This window comes from Sarcophilus harrisii, chromosome 5, assembly GCF_902635505.1.
Source record: "Sarcophilus harrisii chromosome 5, mSarHar1.11, whole genome shotgun sequence".
NCBI lineage: Eukaryota > Metazoa > Chordata > Mammalia > Dasyuromorphia > Dasyuridae > Sarcophilus > Sarcophilus harrisii.
Genome location: NC_045430.1, coordinates 172,208,557 through 172,233,288, shown reverse-complemented (window position 1 = coordinate 172,233,288; position 24,732 = coordinate 172,208,557). Strand labels below are relative to the sequence as shown.

The window sequence follows — 24,732 nt, the reverse complement described above, 5'->3', positions numbered from 1 at the left end:
CCACATTGGGAAATCACAAATGAAGTAATAACTTCGAACTCCTTCCCCTCTCTAAAAAGCAAAAACAAAACTAAACAAAAACTAATCCATCTAAGAGGTAACATTTAAGAGTTTAATATCTAGATTTAAATATGTTGACTGATATGCATGTTGTCAATGCAGCCATTCCCTGGCCTTTTCCTTATCTTGCCACTGAACATAGGTGGTTCAACAGGAAAAAATGAGGCTGGTGACTTTCCCTCACTTAATTCCAGTTCACTTGCATGCCATGGCGTCACCTCTCTTATGCTGTGGTCCTCTTTGAGAATAAAGGACAAACAACAATCACAGCCAGAATAAATGCAGAACATATCTCATCTTAGGATCTTATAGATCACCATGACTGAATAACTCATTCCCTGATGGCCACTTTTCTGATAATGAGCCTGTATTTTTCCAATGGAGAACACACAATATCTCATTGTATTGTTATCTGAAGTCTTTCTAACTTCATCAGTCAATTTGAATTCTGCTAGTATGGCATTTGAGAACCAGCTGCCACCTCTACATTCTGAGGAAGTGTTAGAGTAGGACATTATCAAAGGTACTTCTACACGTTTCATCTACCTTTGTTTGTATTGGTTTAAGTAGGACTAAAGTTTAATGCTTTCCTTCTCAAATCCTATTAATGTTGAGGTAGAAATGACTGATTCTTTCTTAAAGCAGATTTGACAAGAACAATTGATGAGAGTGCAAAGTATTGAATGCCTGAAGCTGGAGGTAGAGGACATTTATGAGGTTAGAGGAAGGTAAGAAAAAAAAAAGCAACAGAGAAATGAGAGACTGATGGGATCCAGTGGCACAAGTCTAACTATGGAAGATTTGAGGGAATCTGGAGGATAGCTATTGTCATACAAGCAGTCATAAAAACCATCTATTTATCCATGTCACAATTTTATTGAATACTGTGTAGAGATCAAACATTCGTTTTCCTGAGATAAAATCCCTTTGCTTTTTCTCTTCTTTTGTGGCTTTTCTTGGTCTAGGATACCACAGGCAACTTCTTGGGAGTTATTCAGCCCATCTCCATCGAAAATACATAAAGCTGATTGATGTAATAGGAAGAAATAGCTCAACTTAATTGCTGTTTAATCCATAAATCCATTCCTGAACCCCACTCTCAGATGTCAATAACTTGACCTTGTTCCTTCCCTCCTCCTCCCAGACTTGAATTTTTCATCTGCAGTTGCAATAAATTATTTGTTTCTAAAGCTATTTGTTAGATTGTGCATCCTATGAGGTCAGGGACACTGACTTATTTAACTTTCTAGTTCATCTTTGGACCTGGTAGGTCTTTGGCTCAAGAAAAAGTAGGTTCAAGTTCTACCTTTGACTGGCTGTGTTATCATATGCAAATTACCTAAACTTAGTGCATTAAGAAACTATCTGAGACCATTAATTATAGATAAGCTGCTGAACTCCATCAATGGAGGGAATTTCCACACCATTAGTTCCCCATAGCAATGAAATGATAGCTTCATATTGAAAATATATTGACTCATTAATATATCAATTTTGAGTCAGTTCTTTATAAGCTAAGAACTATAATTAGATAAGTAGGTTGTAAATATTTGCTAACTCTTTAAACAACAAAAACTAGTTAATTCTTCCCTTCTACCAAATCCCAACAACTGATTTAAAAAACTAGTTTAAAAAAATTTTTTAACATACATTACCAATCTGCTAATTAACAAGTATGAGTGTGTAATGAATGAAAAACATTATTTATGAATAAAAGAGAATATTACAAAGAATAAGAAGCATTGGTTTCCCTTTCCTTAAAATAAGTATCATACATATACAAAATTTATACTTTTTTCCATTTCTGTTCTCTCTGTATTACTTTCCTTATCTACCCATACTCAATGCATTTCTTTTGTCTGTGACTTCAACTATCATCTTTAACTACTGTTACCAAACAATGATACACAATATTCTTCTTTTTCTTCTTCTTCTTCTCCTTTTTCGCTTCCTCCTCCTCCTCCTCTTCCTCCTTCTCCTCCTCCTTCTTCTTCTTGTTCTTGTTCTTCTTCTTCTCTCTCTTTCTTTCTCTCTCTCCTCTCCCTTTCTCTCTTTCTCTTTCTCTCTCCCCTCTCCCTTTCTATCTCTCTCTCTCTTTCTCTCCTCTCCCTTTCTATCTCTCTTTCTCTTTCTCCCCTCTCCCTTTCTATCTCTCTCTCTTTTTCTCTCTCCCTCCTCTCCTTCCCCCTTCTCTTTCTCTCTCTTGCTCTCCTTCTTTAATTGAGCTATCAGATCAGACTTATAAAACCTTCAATTTATGCAATTTTCTAAATGTCCATCTGTAAACTCTCCAAATAAAATGGGAGTATATCATTTGCCTCAAAAGAAAACTACTTCCATAATGTTACAGATTTAAAAAGGCATAGTTTGCTTACAACTAATCTATAGGAGAAAGAAGATGTTTGTGGAGGGCAGGAAGAAGTTTCTCTTTGAAAAATCAGTCACATTTTGAATTTTTCATTAGTCATTAATGATAATGTCATTGGCTTAGTGCTTGGAAAGTCTACAATGGCTTTACATTCATTATTTCTCCTTTGAACTTAAATCTAGCCCTATAAAATAGGCACAAAACAAGATCACTATTGGAAATGCATTGGTGAGTTCAGTAGAAATTTGATCTTTTATCCTATTGTCAGAAAAATGACACATTTTTTTTAATTTTATCTCAAGAAAATAATTCTGTTTTTAGTTAGTTGCTTAATGGTAATTCCATATTGATCTGCATTATTAACAAATAGATTAATTATATGGAGTATTGGTTGGCACAGTGGATAGAGCACCAGGCTCAAAGTCAGAAAGACCAGATCAAATCAGATCTTAGACATTAATTAGCTGTATGACACTGGGTAAGTCACTTAACCCTATTTGCCTCAGTTTCCTAATTTGTAAAATGAACATGTGAAGGACAAAATAAACCATTCTACTATCTTTGCCAAGAAAATTCCAAATGGAAATTTCCAAATTCCAAATATCCAAATAGATAAATGAAAACAACAAAACCATTTTTAAATGTCCGATGCTACAAAATTCCATTCCATCCACACAACAGAGCCCTTACTGAAACCACAGCAGTGCCCTACTTTTCACAAAGAAACTAGGTACTCTCTGATGCTGCATATAGAGCTATGACATTAGGAGTTTTACACTGAAATTCAGATTGTATTTTTTCACATGAGCACTATTATAATGGAAAGGACAATAAAATGAAACTGAACACTGTGTAATCATAATGACCAACCGCTGACCCATAGAAAAGTTTAGAAAATGTCTCTCCCTTCATTACAAAGGCACAGCTAAGGATATGGAATACTATAATTATTGTCAGATGCAATCAATATATCTGTTGATTTTACTAAATCATTTTCCCCCCTTCTTTCCTTCTAAATCTTTGTTATAAGGGAGTACTTATTGGATAAGGGATCAGGGAGAAAGATATTTGAAAAGTAATGTGCTTTTAAAAAGAAAAGAAGCAAAAAGAAACAAATTACCAAAATTATTATTTCATAGGTTATTTCATAAAGGACTGCACAAACAATTTAAATAATACATTTGCTTGCAAAATCCAGAATTAAAAAAAAATCACAATCTCAAACAAATGAAGAATAAGAACCAAAAATATACATTAAGATTAAATTTTTAAATATACTATTTGGCTTGAAAGAAATAAGTACTACTCTTTAAAACATGATAGGGCCAATATGTCATCATATGTAGAATGGGAATAAATCACATCTAACAATGAGAAATGGATAAGGTAACAGACATGAAAATGGGCGATCAATATTTCTCTCTCTCTCTTTGCTGAGGCAATTGAGGTTAAGTGACTTGCCCAAGGTCACACAACTAGGAAGTGTTAAAGTGTCTGAACACAGATTTGAACTCATGTCCTCCTGACTTCAGGGCTGGTGTTCTAACCACTGCACCATCTACCTGCCCTTCCATCAATATTTCTAATAGGAGTTTAACCACAGTAAAGAAATTACTAAAGCGCACAAGTCAGTGAGTCAAGTTGTTCCATAGAGAGAAGACTATCTGTTGCAGACTGCTTGGAAAACTGGTAAGCAGCATGGCAAAAATGATATATAAACCAATAACTTACAATATATACCATGATAAGCTACAAAAAATATATATAAGTTGGACATAAAGATGCAATCATTAAAAAATAGAAAAAGGTAGAAATTACCCTTTCAATTTACAGATTGAGGAGGGAAACAAGCATTTATTAAGCACCTACTATTGTGCCTACTTTTAGCTAAGTTCTTCACAGATATTTCAATGGATCCTCATAAGAACCTGGGAGAGGGGGTGATATTATGACCCCCATTTTACAGTTGGAGAAATTGAAACAGAGAAAAGAAAAGGAACTTTTTCATGTCATCCAACTAATAAATGTTTGAGGTTGTATTCCTTCAGACCCCTCACTGTACCATCTAAGTCGCTGGGTGGCACAATAGATGGGATAGGGGAACACTTCATGACCTCTAAAGAAAAAAAAAAGAATCACATAAAAGAAAAGTAATAAATGTACATAATGTTTATAAGTTTTGCCCAAATAAAACCAGTAAAATTAGAACTGGAAATGAAATAGAATATTGAAGGAGAAAAAATTTTACTATAAGTTTCTCTGATAAAATCTGATTTCAGAGCTATAAGAGGTATTGATTCAGATTTATAAGAATTTAGAGCCATTCTCCAAAGAATATAAGCAAAGTTCAAAGAATGTAAAGGAGAGATTTTCTTAGGAATAATATAAGCTATCAATAACTTATTTACAGAATGCTCCAAATCAATAATATTTAGAAAAATGCAAATTAAAATACCTCCAAAATTTTACCTTATATTCTTTAGATTTTGGAAGGATGAAAAAAAGGGAAAATGTCAAATGCTAGAGAGGCTGTCAGAAAACAAGCCTTTTTAAGATACTATTGATGGAACAGCAGATTGGCACAGCCATTCTGAGAAGCAATTTGGTACTAGGCCCCCATAATTACTAAACTCACTGCTAGGTTTTATCCAAAGGAGAAAAAAGAAAGGAAAAAAAAAAGGATCCATATATATAAAAGTATTTATAGGAGCTTTTTTGTGATAGTAGAGAACAGAAAACTTATGGAGTATCTATCAATTGGGAAATAGCTGAACAAATTATTGTAAATTAATATAATGGAATGTTATTTTTCTGTATGAAATGATGAAAGGGATGGTTTTAGAGAAACCTAGGAAGACTTGTTCTATGCACTGATGCAGATTGAAGTGAACAGGATGAGAGAACAATTCATATAACAACTTTGGAAGACTTAAGAACTCAACAATATAGGACTAAAATGAAGCATGCTTCCTACGTCCTGACACATATGTGATGTATTCAAAATGTAGAATGATAATCTATATCTACATCTATAAGTTGAGAGAGACAGAAAGTGAGAGACAGAGAGAAAGAACGAGAGAGAGAGAGAGAGAGAGAGAGAGAGAGAGAGAGAGAAAGAGATCTTTAAATATAAACAAGAATTTGTTTTTCTTGATTATGCTTATTTGTTCTAAAGGTTCTGTTTCTGTTTTTCTTTTGTACAATAGGGTAGTGAAAGGAAGGAAATAAAATTAATTTGTGTTAATTGCAAAAAAATTAATTTTTAATTGATAATTCATAAAATTAAGTTTTTTGGGAGAAGTTTCTTTATATGATTTGCAAATAAATAATTTAAGTACAAAATAGTCAAAATTAGCAGAGTTTTAGTTGACTCCATTTGAGTACCTGATCTGTCCAAATTACTGCCATAAGCCATTCACACCACTGGATTACCTTTTCATGTATACAAGTTTTCATTCACATTAGCCAGCCATACTCTTGTAGATTTATATTCATACTACCAAACTATATACATATAATAGTAATATCACATCTTTATATAATCATGAGAATAACTATGCATTCTATTAACCTGCATGATACCTAAATTGTGATAGAAGTGAGAGAAAACTTTGGGGGCTTACCTGTAGACCTAATATCTATAGAATAAATCTTTATAGAAAGATAAATTTTTACCCTTTCTTCTTGTCCCCTTCTCCTTAACCAAATGCCTTTTTTTTGTCTTGGGAAAATTCATTAGTTCACAAGAATTTACCAAACAGAGTATACAATGGAGCCTTAATAACATTTTCAGAAGTTATTCTTATATGGAGATAGTAAACATTTGTCAAAACCAATTTGATCACTTATTTTGAGTCCTGCCTCACAGCAGTTAGCAACAAAAAACAAGTCTCAGACTTGTTTTAAGTCTGCACAGCACTTAGACTATCTTTCTTATCAGGTTAAGAGGTTTTTGAGAGCTTTGTTATCAATTAGTTAACCATTAGTGTCAGCAAACACATATTAATAGCAATCCCATTCCATTTAAAGGAAAAGAACCACCTTTATATCCACTTAATGGGACAGTAGCCTGTTTTTAGTTTATTGAAGGCTAGTGATTACTTATATTGATTGAGATATCTGGAGGGGGAAAAAAGAATACTTTGGGGCTTTTAAGCCATAATATTAAGAATTTAGAAATTTAGTACAGTATCTGACTCTTAGTTTGGTAGTATGGTATTTATATCAAACATGGAAGACATGTAGATTTTCAGTGCCTTATGTGGGCTGGGGTGGGCAGTTGCTATGAATCATGCTTTTTTCACTGTAAGTATCTGATATTGATGTTTTTGGATTCCTCTTCAAGAGAACTGCCACCTGCAATTTATAAAAGTTGATGAATTGACTGACACTTTTTCCTTTCCATTCTATACAAGTTGAATTCAGTCAATTCATTCCCAGCTCCCCACTTACTATTCTCACTCACATAAAAGATTAGAGATTTGAATATAACACTCACACTATAACAATATTTCATCCCTAAAATGGAGTAGCATGGATTTATACAACATTGCTGCTCAAACATTCAGGTCTCATCAATTTGAATATTTGAAATTAGATCCTATGGAAATAATTATAAATGTATTTGAATGTGAACATTGAAGTTTTTAAATCAGAATAATAAGTGCATACACACTGTACCTTGTCAGAAACAAAAATTACTTGTAGTGAATTCTGAAATAGAATTTGTGTTATTAAGGCCAGTTTTTCTCCCTGTGAGGAAACATCTCCTGAAATGATAGTGGAAGTTGATGGAAAAATATGATTTAGTGCAGAAGTAAATTCTTTATATGCAATTGTATTTGTTTTTAGGGATGCTTATACTGTATAGAAGGAGATCAATCTACATAATCATCACAGTACAGTCTTGTCCTGAAGATTGCAATCCTTTTCTGTTTTGACTAAAAAGTGGCTCAGTTAAGCAAGGGACAGTTCCCCTAAGTTCACAGTTATAGCTAACATTATTTTTTCTCTCCTAAATGCTCTTTTTTCCCTTTCCCTATTTTAAGACCATTTATGGTAATGGTGCCTATTTATTCCTTTAGGAGTTTATTCCACTTATTGATCAATTAATAGTGAAGCTTGCTCTAAAGATTCTGGACTTCTGGTTTCATCCTTTGGAAGCCAGGACAAATACAAAATGTCCTCTTGGGAACTCAACTGGAATAAATCATTTCTAACTCACCACCTGATCTGGGGCAAACTCAGGTCTCTGGGCTTACTTTTCGTCATCTGTAAAATGAGGAGATTGGACAGATTATCTTTTAGAACCTTTTTACCTATAACATCCTGTAATGATGTGATTCTGACATGTTCCCACGAAATTGAAAGGAATTATAAAAAAAAAAAAAAAAAAGAAAGGAGATGAAAAAGAACAAGAATAAGAAAAGCTTTCTTTGGCTCTCAGACAAAAGAGAAGATGAATAATAAAGAAACAGTGGTAAGCTTTGTTTTCAATGGACAGTATCCACAATGAGCCAGAACTAGCTGAGTACATGGTTGTGATAGCTTTTCAGTAAAGGAAAACCCCTTTCTCAGGAATAGAACATCTTTCCTTAGTAGAATAAGCAGTTTGAAACTGGGATCCTCTTTAAAGAAGCTTCAGGGCTCTTTCACTTGGATAATCTTCTTCATGAAATCAACTTCCTCTAAAGTGCATAAAGCAAAATATAATTAAGAAATTCTTGAAAGGTATGGACTGGGATGACATGGACAAAAGTTGAGCAGGATGAAAAGGCTTAGAGCAATTATATACATATATATATATATATATATATATATATATAGTTCCCTAATTGATGAGATCTCAGATCTATTAGATACTGAGATATCTAATTCAGTTAGGTCCTGATTAGTTTGAATAATGATTCACATGAAGTGGTCATGTGTATTCAAATTTGCACTATTCAAAGTTATAATTATTTTAAAAAGATAGCAATTGGTTCACTGAAAACTTGAAGAATGTTATCACTTTACAGGATTCATTATTCAAACTAATCTGGATGTAGTTCTATATGATCTAGGGTCGGGCAGAAGAAAAAACATGATTTTTAAAATTAATAAATACAAACATACTCTAGACTCATCCATGAAAGAAGTCAGAGTCCTCCCTAGCCTTAGAAATGTAAGAACAAATCCTTCCCTCCCTCTACATTCCATATAACCATAGGAAGTAAAGATCAGATTACAAAGATAATAAGGGATTAACAAAGTATTAACACTTAGTGATCCCTTTAATAAATATAGACATCTTTCTCTAGTGAATCAGAAAGGACAATATGATTAGATCAACAAAAAACCAAAATAAATTAAAACACCTAGCCACTTGGTTTTTTTTGTTTGTTTGTTTTTGTTTTTGTTTTGTTTTGTTTTGTTTTTGTCAAGTCACTGGTATGATTTGCTATAGTTTCTGGGTTTATAATACTTGTCCTGGAGTTGGGGGAGGGAAGCAGGCAGATACTTCTCTAATGCTGTTTAAAAAAAAGAGAAAAAAACCTAAGGCTCAATAAAAACCTTCACAGGTTTATAGATTTTGTTCTGTCAAGGACTTTAGAGATTTGATTATAAACCTTAGGACAAGACAGTGATGATAATGTAGGTTGACCTTTTTCTAATCTAATCTAAATCTACAGATATGGAAACTGAGGTTTAATGAAGTTAAGTTAATTGTCCAGGGTTACAAAGACTTTGAGCCCGTCATCCATCTAACTCCAAATACAATACTCTTTCCATTATCTCTTTTCTTTATTCATTTCCTCTATATTTTATTGAGAGGTTCATGCTTTACCCTTAAAAACATATATTTTTCAGGTTTTATGTTGTTCTTTTGGCATTATATTCTCCCTTTAAGACTTCCACCAAATATTTGATTTAACTTGGTTTTCTTTGGGTAAACATAACAGGAATTTACCTTCAACTGAAGAAAGTTTCTCATTGTACTTTGCTCTAAAAATAAAGGATATGCTCTGATATAACATGATGCAGGATTGATTCTGTTTCTCTAGATTGATGGAGAGTTTGACTTCTGCTTTTCTTGCTCATTTAATCAATTTCTTTTGTCTTAAATGATCTAGCCTTTATTGGTCTTATGTCTGGAAATCCTCAGAGATACTCTGTGCTTAGTTTAGGGTCATCAAGTACTCAATAGCAATTGCAAGAACTTGAATGAACTCAGAAGTATTTGTGTGCTTCAGAATACCTGGCAGTGTGCTGCACACAGAATAGAATATTATTGCTTTTTCAATGATCAATGTAAGATAGGAATGGCACCACATTGTGGGCAATAAAATACCTTGTGATTTGTAAAGCCAAAACAACAATTTCCATGAAATATTGTATTGTAGAAGACAGATAATAGGCTGAAAATCTAAAAGATCCGGGTCTGAATCCCACCTGAGAAATTCTACACAAGTCACAAGCTCTCTTCATCTGTAAAATGAAGGGGATGAATTAGATGACCTCTTACATCCCTTCCAAATCCAAATCTAGAAATTTCTATAACCTATGAGCTTCTTCACAGTTTGTCCTGATACATAAAACTACCAGCATGGAAAGATATTCCTTTTCTAAGACAGTATTTAAGTTTTCCCTTAATGTTTACCTATTTGTGACAGTTTCATTGTATTAGTTTAACTGGCTAGCAGTCAAAAGCACAGCATATAGCTTAAAACATCATAGGCACTGACTAAATGTTTATTATATTGATTTAAATGAAAAGAACTTCCTACATAAAAGTTGCTCAAGAAATAGAAAGAGTAAGAGAATGAGATGAGAGTAATAGAAGTTGGGCAATGCTGGTTAAAGGTGGCAAAATTCAAATGAAAATTGATAACCCAGAGTGAGATTAAGAAAAAGAAAGTGGAAAAAGATCAAGACAAACTTTCTGACCATTTCACAAGTTTGCCACCCTTTCAATGCAATCTTGATGGACTATGGAGTTTGGGAAGTCTCTATAAAGGGGAAGGGGAAGACTCAGGTACTAGTGTGACAAATTATGTAGGAAAAAGAAGCAGTGAATGTTTACCATCCTTTGATTCTTGTTAAAACTCAGTTTTAGCCTCAATTCATTATGGCTTTGGCAGATCCTTGGAATTTCTCTTTGGAATAATCCAGTTGCAAAGGGAAGGAGAATTGATAATGTAACTCAGCTTTTCACAGGGTTATGGTTCAACTTCCTTTGAGAGCATCTGATTAGCCTTCTGAGCTCTTTGATTAAAAGAGGCATTATCAACTCTGGCAGACCTGGGGTTACTTATGCTGATCCTGGTGCATTCCAATGGGAAACATCTTAAGTGATTTTATAAAAACTATCAGTGTGATCACCAAATTTGTCATGCCGCCTTATCAATTAGGGACTATATTATGTTCCCTCTGTTCCAAAATAATAATATACCAGAGGATATGCAATAAGCCCAGAGAATAGAGTAATAGTTTTCTATCATCATGCTTCTTTTCCATTCCTTCATTTTCTCTCTCCACCCCCAAATGAATTCTCAACTCTAACTTCTGTCCTAAGAAGATATTAAGAAACACATATAGTTATTTAGTAATATTTTCAGGAATTTTGATAAAATGACAGTAGTTTTGTGAAAACTTACACATATAGTCATCATTAAACTATTAATTAGGGAGGTAATAAATCTTCAGTTAATGCAAAAAATCCTTTTAGAAAATCCGACTTTCCTCACATATTTCTGAACTACAGCCATCTGGACATGAAGACACCATGTCTTTAGCTGAGGGACAGTGGGGTTTGTGGAGTGGGAGTGTTGTGGAAATGCTGAGTGCAAACAACAACAACAACAACAACAACAACCATACAGAAAATCCCATAACAACAAAACATCTATTAAGAATAATTCCTGACAGAAGGGAAGTTATTTATCAAATCTAGTTGTTTGTACAAAATTTCAGTTTGAATTCTGCCTCAGACATTGTTTAATAATAGGCAAGTCACTTGATTTCTCTAAACATAAATTTTCTCATCTATAAAATTAAGAGAAGGGGACCATTGGATTAGATGATCTCTAATATCTGTTCCACATCTAAACTCTAGGATACCATAATCTATGATCCCAATTATCAGGATAGTTTTGAATTCACTTTCCTGACCCTATATTCAGGGCTCTCCTACTTTGGGGTACTCAAAAATATTAATTCTCACTCCAGCAGTGGATCTCAGGGATTCTTTCAGGCACTCCAATATCTCAGCAGTTGGAAGAGTGTTGATTCTGTTTTCTTTCCCTTTTTTTTTGTTTTGTTTCTTTATTGTACTTTTATTTTCTTGTAAATTGGCTAGAACATCACTATCTTAAAATCCTAACCAAGACCCTAAAGTTACAAATAAATTGATCTCTATACCTCCACTGTACTTGGAATTTTTTTTTTTTTTTTACAAATTGGGTCAATATAAATGAAAGAAAAGGGAACTCAAATTGATACATATAAATTCTGGGCAAAGAATAGGACATTTTTGTTTTGTCATTTTTCAGTAGTATATGACTCTCCATGACCCATTTTGAGAGTTTTCTTTTTTTTTATTATAATAACTTTTTATTGACAGAACCCATGCCAGAATAATTTTTTACAACATTATCCCTTGCACTCACTTCTGTTCTGATTTTACCTCTCTCTTCCTCCACCCCTTCCCCTAGATGGAAAGCAGTCCTATATATGTTGAATATGTCGCAGTATATCCTAGATACCATATATGTGTGCAGAACCAAACAGTTCTCTTGTTGCACAGGGAGAATTGGATTCAGAAGGTAAAAGTAACCTGGGAATAAAAACAAAAATGCTAACAGTTTACATTCATTTCCTAGTGTTCTTTCTTTGCGTGTAGCTGCTTCTGTCCATCATTGATCAATTGAAACTGAATTAGGTCTCTTTGTCAAAGAATGTTGATTCTCTTTTCAACAAAGATTGAATCATTTGGGGAGTTAAGACAGAATGCCACTCTGGAGTAGCACAGATTTGCCATCCCTGAGAAACATTTCCCAAGAGCCCTATTCCTTATATTCATGTATGTTTTTGCATTTCACACCTCCTCCCAATATGCCCAGATAATCTTCAGGAAAAATCATCCTAACTAAAGGAGAAAAATAGTAATAAAAATAATTCAGATTTATGCAATATTTGACTTTGATTTGCAAAGCACTTTCCTCAGAGCACTGCTATACAGGTTCTATTACTCCATTTTATAAATGTAGAAATTGAGGATCAAAGAGGTGAACTTGATTCCTTTTGCTTATACAGTGATGTAACCAACCTATTAAGGGTAGAGATTTAATACCAGATCTTCTACTACAAATTCAGAAAAAAAACCCATGATTTTCAGAAATCAATAAAAATCGGTACTCCTTTTTGTATGAGATACATTATGGTAGAAAGAATATTGCACAGAAGATCAGAAGACAGAAGTTCAACTCTCAGCTCTATTATTAACTAGTTATCTAACCTTTGTCAAGAAATTTAACATCTCTGGACCTCAGTTTCCTCATCTGCAAAATATGAGTGAAGTGATAAGTGACTTCTAAATTCCATTTTAGAACCAAAATTTTATGATTATACCCTAAGTTCTGTTCAATCAGTAACATTACAGATTATCCCTCTAAGAATGCTCAAGGAGAAAGCAATACTAGATGAAACATGTTATTTCATTCAAATTAGTTGAAGTTAAATTTTTTAAAATTTCTATTTGTTCTGATTTACCATTATCTGCACTTTTTCATGATGGGTCATATATCTGCTTTTAAACCAGGGCAAAAGTTTTAAAATATATGCATAATGAAATTTTTTGAATTTCTAGGGAAGATCTCTGAGGCTAGGTAGAATTTCCCCAGCTTACTGCCCTTTGCTAACCTACAGCTGCAATATTGAATTTTTTTTATTAAAAAGAATAATTGACAGAACCCATGCCTGGATAAATTTTTGTTTTACAACATTATCCCTTGCACTCACTTCTGTTCCGATTTTTCCCCTCCCTCCCTCCAGTCCCTCCCCTAGATGTCAGGCAGTCCTATACATGTTAAATATGTCATAGTATATCCTAGATACAATATATGTGTGCAGAACGGAACAGTTGTCTTGTTGCACAGGAAGGGTTGGATTCAGAAAGTAAAAATAACCCAGGAAGAAAAACAAAAATGCAAACAGTTTACATTCATTTCCCAGTGTTCTTTCTCTGGGTGTAGCTGCTTCTGTCCAGCATTGATCACGTGAAACTGAATTAGATCTTCTCTTTGTCGAAGAAATCCACTTCCATCAGAATACATCCTCATACAGTATCATTGTTGAAGAGTATAATGATCTCCTGGTTCTGCTCATTTCACTTAGCATCAGGTCATATAAGTCGCTCCAACCCTTTCTATATTCATCCTGCTGGTCATTTCTTACAGAACAATAATATTCCATAACATTCATATACCACAATTTACCCAACCATTCTCCAATTGATGGGCATCCATTCATTTTCCACTTTCTAGACACTACAAACAGAGCTGCCACAAACATTTTGGCACATACAGGTCCCTTTCCCTTCTTAAGTTTTCTCTTTGGGGTATAAGCTCAGTAGTAGCCCTGCTGAATAAAAAGGTATGTACAGTTTGATAGCTTTTGGGGCATAATTCCAGATTGCTTTCCAGAATGGTTGAATTCGTTCACAACTCCACCAACAATGCATCAGCGTCCCAGTTTTCCCGCATCCCCTCCAACATTCATCATTATTTTTTCCTGTCAACTTTGCCAATCTGACGGGTGTATAGTGGTATCTCAGAGTTGTCTTAATTTGCATTTCTCTGATCAATAATGATTTGGAACACTCTTTCATATGAGTAGAAAGAGTTTCAATTTCATCATCTGAAAATTGTCTGTTCATATCCTTTGACCACTTATCAATTGGAGAATGGCTTGATTTCTTATAAATTAGAGTCAATTCTCTATATATTTTGGATATGAGGCCTTTATTAGAACCTTTAACTGTGAAGATGTTTTCCCAGTTTGTTGCTTCCCTTCTAATCTTGTTTGCATTAGTTTTGGTTGTAAAAAGGCTTTTTAATTTGATATAATCAAAATTTTCTATTTTGTGATCGATAATGATCTCTAGTTCATCTTTGGCTGCAAATTTCTTCCTCCTCCTCAAGTCTGAGAGGTAAACCATCCTATGTTCTAATTTATTTATAATCTCATTCTTTATGCCTAAATCATGGACCCATTTTGATTTTATCTTGGTATACAGTGTTAAGTGTGGATCTATGCCTAATTTCTGCCATACTAATTTCCAGTTTTCCAAGCAGTTTTTTGTCAAATAATGAATTCCTATCCCAAAAGTTAGGATCTTAGGGTTTGTCACACTCTAGATTTCTATAGTTGACTATTTTGTCCTTTGAACCTAACCTATTCCACTGATCCACTAATCTATTTCTTAGCCAATACCAAATGACTGCTGTTTTATAATATAGTTTTAGATTAGGTACAGCTATCCCACCTTCCTTTGATTTTTTTTTCATTAATTCCCTTGAGATTCTTGACCTTTTGTTCTTCCATATGAATTTTGTTGTTATTTTTTCTAGATCATTAAAATATTTTCTTGGGAGTCTGATTGGTATAGCACTAAATAAATAGATTAGTTTAGGGAGAATTGTCATATTTGTTATATTCACTCGGCCTATCCAAGAGCACTTAATATTTTTCCAATTATTTAAATCTGACTTTATTTGTGTGGAAAGTTTTTTTTTTTTGTAATTTTGCTCATATAATTCCTGACTTTCCTTTGGTAGATGTATTCCCAAATATTTTATGCTATTGACAGTTATTTTGAATGGAATTTCTCTTTGTATCTCTTGCTATTGGATTATGTTGGTGATGTATAAAAATGCTGAGGATTTATGTGGATTTATTTTATATCCTGCAACTTTGCTAAAGTTATAAATTATTTCTAATATATTTTAGTAGAATCTCTGGGGTTCTCTAAGTATACCATCATATCATCTGCAAAGAGTAATAGTTTGGTTTCCTCATTCCTTTAATCTCTTTCTGGACTCTTATTCCAGAGGCTAGCATTTCTAATACAAGATTGAATAATATTGGTGATAGTGGGCAACCTTGTTTCACTCCTGATCTTACTGGGAAAGGTTCCAGTTTTTCCCCATTGCATATGATGCTAACTGATGGTTTTAAACATATGCTCCTGACTATTTTAAGGAAAAGTCCATTTATTCCTATCCTCTCAAATGTTTTTATTAGGAATGGATGTTGGATTTTATCAAATGCTTTTTCTGCATCTATTGAGATCATCATGTGGTTTTTGTTAATTTGGTTATTGATATAGTCAATTATGCTAATATTTTTTCTAATATTGAACCAGCCCTGCATTCCTGGTATAAATCCTACTTGGTCATAGTGTATTAGCCTGGGGATGATTTTCTGTAATCTTTTTGCTAATATTTTATTTAAGATTTTAGCATCAATATTAATTAGGGAGATTGGTCTATAATTTTCTTTCTCTGTTTTCAACCTACCTAGTTTAGGTATCGGTACCATGTCTGTGTCATAAAAGGAATTTGGTAGGACTTCTTCAATCCCTAGTTTTCCAAATAGTTTATAGAGCACTGGAGTTAATTGTTCTTTAAATGTTTGGTAGAATTCACATGTAAATCCATCTGGTCCTGGGGATTTTTTCTTAGGATTTTCTTAGGATTTTTCTTCTTATTTCTTCTATTTTTTCTTTGTATGTTTGTGAGCTCCACATCATCAAACTCAGAAATGCCATGCCTTTATCTGAGTGGGATACATGCTTATAACATCTTTATAGAATATCATTGTAGCAAAGGATAAAAAAAGAGAAAAAATATTTCAGCAAAACTCATCAATCAAGTTTAACAGTAAACAATTTGTCTCACATCAATAGTCCCCTATCCCTGTAAAGAAAAGACTGAATGAACATTTTTTTATCTCTTTTTAGATCCAAATTACATCTTTATAATTGCACAGCATTCATGTTTTTTTTTTTTAATCTTCTGATTTACATTGTAGGCAACTTGCTTATTGTTTTTCTCTTTGTGCTTCCTATTCATTCTGCATCAGCTGATATATCTTCCCATTCTTCTATGAATTCTTTACACTTCCATCACATTCATTCATAATGATAGATTTAACTATTTCCTGTAATGATGGGCATCTAATTAATTTCAAGTTCTTTGCTACCAAAAAGTACTGTCACGAACATTTTGATATACATGAGACCTTTCTATTTATGACCTTATTGGAGAAAAAGCCTAGCAATGGTATCTCTAAGTCAAAGAATTTGTATATTTTAATCAGTTTTTAAATTAAGCCTAATTGCTTTCCAGAATGTTTGGACCTATTCACAGCTCTAGCAATAGTATAATAATATACCTGTATTTCTATAGCCCATCCAATATTTATTATTCTCATCTTTGAACAATTATCAAAAGGAGAAATACACTTTTATCCAAATATGATAACCACATCACTTATAGGAAAAATATTTATTAAAATAATTATGCAATTTCATCTTTAAATAATAAAATTAGCAAAAGCAATAAAAGATAGAAATGAACAATGGAGAGGCTGTGAGAACATGAATAAACAATTATATTGGTGGCTATGGTCCAGTAATCATAGAAAGATTTCAGGATTATGCAAAAAAAAGTCACTACTCTGTTTATAACCTGTGATCCTTCTCTATGAAGATGGTTTGTTGTTGAGGTGTTTTGGTCATATCTGACTCTCCAAAAACCCATTTAGACTTTTCTTGGCAAAGAAACTAGAGTGGTTTTGTCATTTCCTTCTCCAGCTCACTTTGCAGATGAGGAATGGAGGCAAAACAGTGTTAAGTAACTTGCTCAGGGTCACACAGCCTGTAAGTATTTGAAGATAGAGCTGAATTTAGGTGCTCTTCATTCTAGGATTGGCTCACTATCTACTGTGACACCTAATTTCCCTCACTTATGGATGTAGATGGGATTGAATATCTATTTCTATACCTATGTAATATTATATGCATGTGTATACATATATACATTCAGAGCAACATTTTTAGAAGCAAAAAATGGGGACAAATCTTATTGTTTTTGAAAAAAGAATTGGGTGCTCATCAATTGGATATGGTCCAATAAATTGTGGTACATGAATATGATGGAATATTGTTGCCAGGAAAGAAATATGGATATGAGCACTTGCAAGAAATATGTCAAAATAAGATCTGATAGCAAGCAAAGAAATTAGAAACAAGAGAACTATGTACATTATGACTGCAACAACATAAATGAAAACAACATTAATGAGCATACAAAATCAGGTTAATTGGAATCACCAATCTTGGTTCCATACAACTTGAGAGAGAACATGCTTCCTTTTTCTTGGAGTACTAAGCTATCCACTATGTTTGCTTGATAGGTTGACTGTTTTCTCTGGAAACTGAGAGGGTTCTAGGGTGGGAAAAATTGTTTATTGTGAAGTGACAGTAGATTTAGAAAAAAAAGTTTCAACAAAACAAAAATAAAAAGATTTATTATAGAGAGATTAATGTGTTCCTAAAGGGTGCTGTTAGTTCACAGCCAATCATGGCTTCATACCCTGCAAGCAATTTCCAAACTCCATTTCTGCACTGCAGTGAGCTACTTTCATCTCCTTCCTTCCTTTTTCTCTTTGTGCTTTCACTTTGGGGGTGTTCAGACTGACAGCTATGCTTCTGTGAATAAACATCTCATTTTTTATTCTGATTCTGAGGCAGAAAATAGGTATTTGAGTATCCCACAAGGATTTAAGCAATGCTTTTCTAGTACTTTATTTTTGTAGCAATGCTAGTTTCTTTGGATAACATGAAATAAGGTGTAATGGGCTGAAGCTCTAGTTGATGCACTGAGGTCCCAAGCACATGAGGCTAAATAGTAATTGGACCATACTTTATTAATATATATGCTTGGAGAAAGAATGGCCCCCACCCACTCTTTGTGCAAGTCCTGATGTGTTCTATAGGAAATGACGATTTTGGTGGGTGGAGGCAGAGGGGCGGAGAGAGAAGCAGAAAGAGACTGCTGGCTGGCTTCTTGTCGCAGCTGCTTACATTGCTATCACGATCCCCCCTTCACCTCAGATCCCCCTTCACCTCTACTGAGAATAAAGATTGAAGATTTTCCCTTAACCTGAATGCCTGACTCTGGCTGATTTTAAAATATGAGATCATCACAATAAGGTTTTATGAAAATGCCTAAGCCTATAAAGCATGTTTATCTAACATGATACTCAGATAGAATGAGGATTTATTCATATAGAACTTAATTAATTGTCCCTGTTATATTTTCCTCTAGGAAAAAATAACAAATTATTAATTTATCATTAATGCCTAACATAATAGTCTAATATAATAGTGTAACTAGGATAGGGCAACTAGAACTTTACTTAAGGTTTCTGAATTTAAAGGGTACTGAAATTAGTAGGCCTTGGGAGCAGAACTGAGCTTAATACCTAGTTAACAAGAACAAGTACTTGATACGAGAAGCAGATGGGTGACAAATTAAAATGAGCTGTATTTTTCCCTTCTGTACCATTCTTCCTCCAATTCCTTAGCACATGCTTTACCATTTATTGGCTCCAGACACAAAAATTCCTAGCTACTGCTCTGATGATAAGCTGTATTTTGATTATGTAGCTGTACTATTGTCAAATAATATTTCACAGAAGATTATAAAACAGAATTTGTGATTGAAAGGATCTTAGAAATAACTTGTTACAATACCCTCATTTTTAAGGCATGGAAACAGAAGCTCAGAGGGGCAAAAGCTTTCTAAAATTATACAATTTGTGATCAGGAGAGTGATAATTTAAATTAGATCTTCTGATTCCAAATGTAGTGAAGAAAATTTATGGAATCAAAATACAGAGTTGAGGAAAATGTCACAAATTCACTCTTTTCATATAGAAAGAAAATAACTACAAAAAACTTCCCATAACAATTAGCCTTCTTTTGAATTCTTACTTAATTGGTGAACAATTTCATAATCTTCAACACAAAGTCAGCTTAGTGAGCTTGAGGTATGTTATGATACTAATATAGGAATTTATTGATGTTTATCTGTATATATCTCTATGGGAAGTATATTTAAGTATTATCTGCAACTAAATCATAATCTACAATGCTTTAATATAGGGAGAAAAGAAACTCCAATAATTCTGTGTCTTCCACTGGCTTAAGAAAACTGCATTCTCAAATAGACCTACTTGTTAATTAGTTCTAACACCTTTTAAAAGATTAAGACATTCTTTATGTTAAGACTTTACTATCACAGACAAGCTTTTCAGTCCTGCTTCATACTTCCCCTTACATAGAATAGTAGTATCACAACTAACATTTATATATGTGGCAATTTCTCTACCTTGTACTCATTGTTTAGCCACACCACATGAGTAGCCCAATTTATTATTCCTAAAATAGATCTATCATGTAAAATTTCATATTTGATACCAAAGTTTGAGAAAGTCAAGGTTGGAATTGACTTAGAATCATGACAATAATTCAACAAAATATAATTGCAGGACAAAATAACCATGTGTTCTTCCTTATACTCTTTACTGTGATCACATCATTACCCTAATTCTTTAGGGATAGCTTTGATTACAAATGGTCATTCAGAGATCCTAATGATAATAAACACTATATAATTTTTATTTCATGATTCAGAGATTAGGTTCCCAGAGTTTACAACATGGCACAAATTAATGTGATTCTCATTCTTTTATTTAATCTTCAGCACTTCAATATCTACTTAGTGTTCTTGGTTTTCCCATTAATCTCCCATTTTCCCTTTCCACTTTCCCAATTGATATATGGAAAGAAATGAACATCCTAAAAATAGCCCCAGCTTGATTAATAACTTCTGGGTACATAAAAGGGAAAGCACTGAATCAAATCATGTCACAGATTAATAAATCTTTATCCTGACATCAGATCTGATCAATGTCTATCACTGGCAGGTAACTGAAGATGGTACTAGTGTTTTTCTATTAACAGTGAATATTATAAATGATACCATCTTGTGTCCAAACATACATTTGATTTGTAGTAGACTTCTTCCTGAAAATTAATGGCCTTAGATGAAATGATAGGTTGTGAAAGATTTCACTTGTGATTATTTTTTAGTGGTTTCTTTGTCAATAAAATGAGAATATTTCCAGCTCGGAAGTCCTGAGTTCCTGTGATTATTTAACTATATTCCTCTGTTGTGCACAGATTTCTGCTAGCCAGAGATGTTGAAAACACTTCAGTCTTTATATTATTTCTTATGAAATTAGCCTTATACATATTTCTCTCCTATCCCCATTGTTGGACATTGGTAATACAAAGCTCTTGACCTGTGCAAATAGGTAAGCGGTTTTTTCCAAGCCTGGATGCATTAATTTCTAAAAAAATGTATTCAATGTTATATGACATAATTAATTGTCCTAGAAGTTGGGAGACATAAAGATAAGGAAAACTTGGTTTCTGTCCTCAAGGAATATATAATCTAATAGGAGAGATCATATATGTACATAAATAAATATAATGTAAATGAGGATATAATAAATATAGGAATAGGGCAGTATGATTGGAGATCAGTTGAGAGAGGGATCATGATCCTTACTCAGAGAGTTTACCTATCTTTTTTATTAAAGTTTTTAATTTTCAAAACATATGCATAGATAATTAATTGTCAGCGTTTATCCTTACAAAACCTTGTTTTCCAAAATTTTTCCTTTCCTACTCCCTATCCCCACCCTAGATGACAAGTAATCCAATATATGTTTAATGTGTACAATTTTTCTATACACATTTCCACAATTATGCTGCATAAGAAAATCAGATCAGAAAGGGAAAAAATGAGAAAGAAAACAAAATGCAAGCAAATAACAAAAATGTTTTGATCCACACTCAGTGACCACAGTTCTTTTTCTCTGAATGTAGATGGCTCTCTTCATCACAAGATCATTGGAACTGGTCTAAATTGCCTCATTGTTGAAAAGAGCTTTGTTCATCAGAATTGATCATCACATAATCTTGTTGCTGTGTACAATGTTCTCTTGCTTCTACTACATCTCTCAGCATCAGTTCATGTAAGTCTCTCCAGACCTCTTTGAAATCATCCTGCTGATCCATTCTTACAGAACAATAATATTCCATATCATTCATGTACCATAATTTATTCAACCATTCCCCAACTGGTGGGCATTCACTCAGTTTCCAGTTTCTTGGCACTACAATAAAGGTTGTGACAAACATTTTCCCTTTTTTATGATCTCTTTAGGATAGAGGTCCAATAGAGACATTGCTGAATCAAAGGATATGCACAATTTGATGACACTTTGGGCATAATTCCAAATTGTTCTCCAGAATAGTTAGATCAGTTCACAATTCCACCAACAAGGTATTAGTGACTCAGTTTTCCCACATCACTTTCAACATTCATCTTTATCTTTTCCTTTCATTTTAGCCAATCTGAAAGGTGTGTAGTGATACCCGAGTTGTCTTAATTTTCATTTCTTTGATCAGTAATGATTTAGAACATTTTTTCATATAACTATGAATGGCTTTAATTTCTTTATCGAAAAATTGTCTGTTCATATTTTTTGATCACTTATCAATTGGAGGATGGCTTGAACTCATAAATTTGAGCCAATTCTCTATATATTTTAGAAACGAAACCTTTATCAGCATTGTGTCTGATGAACCTAACCTATTTCACTGATCAACTAGTCAGTACCAAATGGTTTTGATGACCACTGCTTTATGATATAGTTTTAGGCCTGTGTATACCTACACATCCTCATTTGCATTTTTTCATTAATTCCCTTGAAATTCTTGATCTTTTGTACTTCCATATGAGCTTTGTTATTATTTTTTCTAGCATTGTAAAAAATTTCTTGGGAAATGGAATGGTATGCCACTGAATAAGTAGATTAGTTTAGACAGTATTGTCATTTTTATTATATTAGCTTGGTTTGACTATGAGCACTTGATATTCTTCCAGTTAATTAGATCTGACTTTATTTGTATGAAAAGTATTTTGTAATTGTGTTTATATAGTTACTGACTTTCCCTTCACAGGTATATTCAAAAATATTTTATATTATCTACAGTTATTGTAAATGGAATTTCTCTTTGTATGACTTGCTGCTGGACTTTGTTGGTAACATATACAAATGCTGATGACTTTTGTGGATTTATTTTGCATTCTGTAACTTTGCTAAAGTTATGAATTGTTTCTAGTAGTTCTTTAGTTGATTCTCTGAGTATATTATTATATCATCTGCAAAGAGTAATAATTTGGTTTCCTCATTACCTACTCTAATTTTCTTAATTTCTTTTTCTTGTTAATTTGGTTGTTGAGATAGTCAATTATTCTAATAGTTTTCTTCTTGCTGAACCAGTCCTGTATTCCTGGTATAAATCCTACTTGGTCGTAGTGTATTATTCTGGGGATGATTTTCTGTAATCTCTTTGATAATATTTTATTTAAGATTTTTTATCAATATTTATTAGGGAAATTGATCTATAATTTTTTTTTCTCTTTTTTGATCCTACTTGGTTGAGTTATCAGTACCATATCTGTGTCATAAAAGGAATTTGTTAGAACTACTTATTTCTCTATTTTCCAAAATAGTTTGCATAGTATTGGAATTAATTGTTCTTTACGTGTTAGTAGAATTCACATGTAAATCCATCTGGCCCTGGATATTTTTTGTTAGGGAATTGATTAATTTCTTGTTCAATTTCTTTTTCTAAAATGAGACTATGGGCAATCTATAGTTTTGTAAGTATTCATCCATTTCATATATCTCATCAAATTTACTGGCTATACTTGGGCAAAATAGCTCCTAATTGTTGCTCTAATTTTGTTGTTATTGGTGGAGAGTTCACCCTTTTCATTTTTGACATTAATAATTTGATTTTCTTTTTTTTCCTTTTTCTAATCAATTTAAAGGTTTATCTATTTTGTTATTTTTTCATAAAAACTAGCTCTTAGTTTTGTTTATTATTAGTTCAATAGTTTTTTTTTACTTTCAATTGTATTAATCCTCCCACTTTTATTTTCAGAATTTCAAACTTGGTATTTAATTGGAGTTTTTTAATTTGTTCTTTTTCTATCTTTTAAAATTGCATACCCAATTCATTGGTCATCTTTTTTTTCTATTTTATGCAAGTAAGCACCTAGAGTTATAAAATTTCCCCTAAGAACTGCTTTGGCTGCATTCCATTAATTTTGGTATGTTGTTTCATTATTGTCATCTCTTGGATAAAATTATTGATTATGTCTATAATTTCTTGTTTCACTCACTCATTCTTTAACATTAGATTATTCAGTTTCCAATTAATTTTTACTCTATTTTCCCTGGCCCTTTATTACATGTAATTTTTATTGTTTCGTTATCTGAAAAAGATGTATTTACTATTTCTGCCTTTTTGTATTTAATTTTGAGGGTTTATCCCCCCAATACATGGTCAGATTTTGTGTAGGTTCCATGTGCCACCAAGAAAAATATGTATTATTTTATGTCTCCATTCAATATTCTCCAAAGGCCTACCATACCTAACTTTTCTAAAATACTATTTACTTTCTTAACTTCTTATTTATGTGGTTTGATTTATCTTGTTCTGAGAGAGCAAGTCAGAGATCCCCAACTAGTAGAATTTTGCTATCTAATTCTTCTTACAGCATTCTTAACTTCTCTTCTAGGAATATGGATACTGTACCACTCAGTGCATAGATGTTTAGTACTGCTATTATTTCATTATCTATGGCACCCTTTAGTAAAATGTAGTTTCCTTCCTTATCTCTCTTAATTAGATCTTTTTTTGTATTTGCTTGATCTGATGTTAGGATCACTACCCTAGCTTTTTTTTTTTTTTTTTACTTCAGTTGAAGCATAATAGATTTTACCTTTACTCTGTATGTATCACTCTGCTTTAAATGTGTTTGTTTGTTTTGTTTTGTTTTGGTGGAGAATCTATTGTAGGCTTTTAATCTACTCTATTATCTGCTTCCGTTTTATGGGAGAATCCGTCCCATTCACAATCACAGTTAAAATTACTCTCTGTATTTACCTTCATTTTATTTTCTCTAAATTATACTTTTCTCTTTCCTTTCCCCTTTTACCTCCTCTCCAGTATTTTGCTTCTGACTACCAACTCCCTCAAACAGCCCTCCCCTTTTATAATACTTCCCCTTTCCTTATCCCTTTCTCCTTCTACTTCTCTTCTACCTTCTAAT

The 24,732-nt window shown here is 33.0% G+C and overlaps 1 pseudogene; it reads right to left on the bottom strand.

Annotated features, from left to right (window-relative positions):
- Nucleotides 1-925: 925 nt before the first annotated feature.
- LOC116419366 overlaps nt 926-24,732 on the bottom strand; it is a 103,066-nt pseudogene continuing 79,259 nt past the window's right edge.